A 5,415-nucleotide genomic window follows, 5' to 3' on the forward strand; every position below is an offset into this window, starting at 1 on the left:
TGGCCTTGTTCTGCTCCTTTATTTGAGTAAAAAGGAAAAGTTGGGGGGTAGAACACAGTAGCCTGATTGATTCCATTTTATTTTATCACACTGTTCCCCATTAGCTTGTGCCAGTCCTTTTCTTAAGGATATATAGCCAAAATGTCACTATGACCAAAAAATTCTGTTACTTTCTCTCCTCAGTGGAGAGGTGATGGTGGGGCCTGGATGTTTCTCCAGGAGCCCAAGGGGCAGTTCTGTGGGATAAGTCCTGGCTACCTGTTGTGATTCTTTGCAGTTGAGCCCGACTCCCTTTCCCCATCACTGTGCCTTGCTCTGTGCTGCCCTGACCTTCAGCAGCCTTGGAGTTACCTCCTGTGCTCCTCTTGGGATAGTGAACAATGCTGATATTTTAGCTCAATAAACTAATGTCTTAGGTTTTTATTTCCTATGAAAAATGCTACTTGATCATTGTGAAAAATGAAGCTAAGGTCTCTGCCTCCTGTCCCCTTTACCCTCAGAGACCCTGGTCAGAGGGGAGTGCTGCTGTGGAGGAACTGTGAGGCTGGGCAGGCCCTTCTGCAGGAAGTTCCCTCTGTGGGTGAGGGGATTCACTCCCTATCTTTCTCCATCACCTTCACAGTGACACCTTCACACTCTTTGGTCTCTGGATGAACGCTGTTTGACCTAAAGTAGATTTTATACAACAAGCTGCAAAGGTTAGGAGAGCAGGTGTGTCTGCCTCTTGAATACCTGTTAACATTTCTGCACCTGCACCTTAAAACAACTGAAAACTTGTGTTCCTCCTTTAGGCCTTTGATTAGAGCCCAGCAGGAAAGACAGTCTGATCTGGAGGGAATGGCTTCCTGCAGAGCTGGGCTCAGCTTGCAGTCCTACACTTCGAATGATCCTGAGCATTGCCATGTGTGTCACCTGTGTCTCCTGGCTCTATCCTTGTGCATATGTGTCACTGACATCAACTTCATGAAACAGACTTCCTGTTAGCAGCCCATCCATAAATCTCTCTGTGCCTGGAGCCTATTGTTCTGTTCCCTGCTCACTCTTATACCTTCACAGGGTGGGCCCTTCCTGCTCTAGGTCCTTCTGGTCCACCTCTACCTTTCTCCCTCATTCTGGTTCATTCTGGTGGAGCTGAGAGGGGCTGGCCTCACATTGGGTGCTCCTGCCAGCCTTCATGCCCTGCCTCTCCATCTGGACTGCTTTTCTTGATGTCATCATTGGAGATTTGTCTACATCACCCCCATCTTCAGGAATCAACGCTTAGGTTATTAGAGAGGGTCAGTCAAGCAGAAGGAATTGCATTTTGAAGTGAACCTCCAGGTAGTTACGGGATGTAGGGTTGTGGTGGTGAATTGGGTTCTCTTGGGAAGTCCTGAACATAACACTGTGTCCTAGGGACTGGTTTGCCCCTTAGTGCCCAGAGTACCTCTAGGGGTCACTGTGGCCTAATGGCATACTGCAAGACAGTTTTGGCTGTGGCCCAGCTCCAATATAGAACCTGTAGCTCTACAAGCCCCAAAGTACACGGCCAGCTTCAGACGCCAACCTGTAGGCAGGCTCTCAGGCCAGATGGAAGACAGGGGTTATCTCCTCCAGTGATTTTTTGCTTGACTTACACCAGAATAGCTAGAAGTAGTTTAATTTTCCCCAACTTTATTTTGAGAAATTTCAAGCATATAGAAAAATTGGAAGAAAAGTACAGCAATTGTTCCTTCCCCTAATATTTTGTTTCATTTATTTCCTCTTTTTTTTCTTGAACCATTTCAAAGTAATTTGTGGTTTTTTTTTTTTTTTTAAGTAATTTGTAGACTTAACAGTTCATTTTTTCCCCCCCCTTGGGGATTGAACTTGGGCGCGTGATCACTGAGCCACATCCCCAGCCCTATTTTGTATTTTATTTAGAGACAGGGTTTCACTGAGTTGCTTATTGCCTCGCTTTTGCTGAGGCTGCCTTTGAACTCGCCATCCTCCTGTCTCAGCCTCCCAAGCCGCTGGGATTATAGGCATGCGCCACCGTGCCTGGCTTAACACTTCACTTCTTAATACTTCACCTTATATTAACCTAAGAACAAGAATATTCCCCTATTTTCCTAAAGTATATTATCGAATCTAGGAAAATTACCAAGAATTCAATATCATCTAATAAATAGTTGCCATTAAAATTTGCTATTGGGTTCCAAAATATCTTTTAGACTCTTTAAAATGTAGGTTTTGATCAACGTTTCTATTGTCATGTCTCATCTCTTAATCTAGAACCATCTACCTGGTTGGTGTCAAAAGAATACAGATTGTCCAAGCATGCTTTTGAGATGTTGATTGATAAGATCTGATGTGAGGCTAGAATTTATTTTTTAAACAAGTGACGCTGGTGATTCAGATGGTCACCTGGGGTTTGGAGCCAGCCTCTTCACTACTGTGCCCCCACTTGCAGTCCGTACTAGGGGCCCTGTCAGACAAGTGGTCTTTGGGCTCCTGAATGTCTCTGAGGGAGAACTTTTTCATCCCCTTGGGCCCAAGCTGCCATATTTTCTCTGTAGTAGAGCATAAAATTGAGCCAAAACTTAACTCCTGCTCATCAATGGCAGGCCTAAACTGCCTGACAGAGTGGCTGGCACCTGCCTTCACCTGATAGTTCTTTAGAGACAGGAAACTCATGAAGCTGTCAGGGCATCTCTCTTCATGCTCAAGTGCTCATGGATTTTATGTCCCCTCATGATGTAGCCGTCACATCTGGGCAAAACATTCAGGATGGGAGATAGCAATTGGGTCAGGATTGAGTTCTCTTCTCAGGGACATTCTGCTCTCCTCACTATACCATTGGTTCATGTGGGATTCACTCCAGCTAACTGCTCAAGGTCGTTTTCACAGCATCTACTGTCAAATCAATTCCCCATTATGCACTTTCATAGTCAGGTTTTGGAACACAAATGTGGGATATTACTTATGCCCAACTGTTGAGATGTCCTCCTATTGCATTTTCTACCCATCTTCGAGTAAGTTCACATTCTTGATGATCCTGATTTGGCCATCTGACATGTTAGCTGTGCCTCTCAGCTTTGAGATTGCAGATTGTATAAACAGGCTTCCAGTGTGTTTGTTAAAAACATTGAATGAGACAGAACCCAAGAAGATCCCTTTGGTAAAACATTCATCTTACATGGCAGCCCACATCCCACACCCAAGAAGCTTCATGTGATGATGTGCTCTGATCATTTCTGCCAAATTAATTTGTTTCTTTAAAAACACTATGTTGACTACAGAGTATAGAAATGGATCTTCATGACAATTTGCCCTTGAGTCACTCTAGGACAGGGAGAGTGGCTGCTACGTCTCTAGGTCCACATGGCATGACTGGGCCAATGCTTTAGACACATGCAGCAGGTAAGGAGGCACACTTGGATTGGGTGCCTGTCTCATCATCCTCTTCAGTGGGGCAGCCTTGGGCAGTGACTTCCTCCTCCTCCATCAGGTTTCCTCATCCAGGAACAGGTTTAGATGACCTGAAGGATTGGTTGGGGATTGAATAGATAACATATGCAGTTTATTGAGCTCTTAATAAGTGGTAGCCAGTTACTAAACATTCTTGAGGTTGATTATCAGGTGGTTGATGAAGGTTATGCTATCCTTAGAGGCTGAAGGACAGGGCCTGACCTCAGTATGGTGTTAAGCTGTGGACCAGTTTGAAGCAGTTCTGTCTTTTCCCAAATCCGAAGACTTTGATATGCTGCTACCACTCCATTGACCATATCAGCCATTTATAGTTTGTAAAGCACTTTCCCAGTAATATTCCACCTCTTGGATAGGTGCTGTTCATTCTACTTCACAAGCGAGGAAATGAAAACTCAAGGAATTTATCAGGGTTTTCAAGCAAAAATCTTAATGTTTACCCTCTACCCCCGAAGGATATTCGTTATTTCAATTTGCTTTATGATTCAGTCATTCATGCAGTTATGCAGTCCTGCAGTGAGCTTCTCTGGGGCCCCATAGGGTTCTGCAAATAGTAGGTGATCAAATGTCTTAGAGTTACCCAACAAGTCAGAAAAGTGGAGTGTATCCTGTCCTAACTATTTATTTTCCCTATGGGGGGACCAGAGATGGTGGGGACCAGGGCCTGGCTCTGTGGTTGAGGGCAGATCTGTGAGTGCAGCAGAACAGCAGGTCTGTGTCTTGGATTGATAACACCAGGTACTGAGCTTTGCTGACAGCATACCTGGGTTTCCAGGGGACTTTGCCCTGTGTCTCCTACATCAGCTCTGCGGTCTGTGCAGTCTAGTCTGGTCTGTAGGCAGCCTACTCTATGGGAGGATGCGAGTGAGGAGGTGACAGTGTGCTGAGCAGGGGTTTCTGTATGCTTGAGCCTGGGGGAAGCAGAGCTAAAATTAGATCTTCCAACTGTGTGCAGGTGTGAAACCCCACCCTCTCCCTCACCCCCAGCCATAATTTCAGAATGTATGTCCTCTCTCTCTTCCAGCCCAAGTTACTCCACAGGCACAAGATGAAAGTTCTGTTTCTGGTAATGTCAGGGATCCCTTCTACCCAAATGTCCTCTAAGGCTATGGGGGTGGGAACAGTGGCAGGCAGTATCCTTGAGTTTGCTGAGCCTTGCCACACTTCTGAGACCTGGGTATAGTCTTCTTGTTAGACCACCAGGAAGGCCAAGCAGTGCATTGCAGGGCTGAGCATATACACAAATGACCTAATTATAAAGTCAGTTGAAATAACAGAACACCCTTCAGGGGTAGAGGGTAAACATTAGATTGGGCACTTGATGTCACCACCCATGAAAGGTCGCTGACTTCTGCTGGTCTCCCAATTGATGTGCTCTGTGCCCTCACTCACCTTACTTCAGAGAGAGCCTTGGATTCCTTTGCCGGCCATTGTGATTCAGACACAGGTGGAGAAGGCCTGGTCTGGAGCAGAGATGGAAGAGCCCTGGCCTGGGGGATCTTACTCAGGTGAGTGGAGCCCAGGACAACATGACCTGATTGCGCCTTTTCTCCCTACGTGAGGCTAAAACTTAAATAGACTATCACTGCTCAGGGATAAATGTACCTGCCATCCTTCTTCACTATGTCCTTTGGGACTCTACTCTTGTCCCCAGGCTCGGATCCTTGCATGTTCTTCTGGTCTGGGGTCAGAGCCTATCTTCTGGCTCTGGCTCTTAAGGGTACTTGTGACATGATTTGAGGTAATCAGCATCTCCTTAGTCCTCAGTTCCCTACCTGTAAAGAGAAGTGTTGGGCTAGACCATCTCTGGGGTCCCTTCCTATTTGGTGTCTTAATTGCATAGAGCAGAGCCTTCTCTGGAGAAAGGCAGCCTGCTGGGGTGGTTTGCAGAGGAGGCGTGGTGGGGCAGGCGGGAGGCCACAGGGGCAGAGTGGCCGAGGGCCTCTGAGGAGGTGTGAATGAGGGAGG

The sequence above is a fragment of the Marmota flaviventris genome, chromosome 1, assembly GCF_047511675.1.
Source record: "Marmota flaviventris isolate mMarFla1 chromosome 1, mMarFla1.hap1, whole genome shotgun sequence".
NCBI classification, from domain to species: Eukaryota; Metazoa; Chordata; class Mammalia; order Rodentia; family Sciuridae; genus Marmota; species Marmota flaviventris.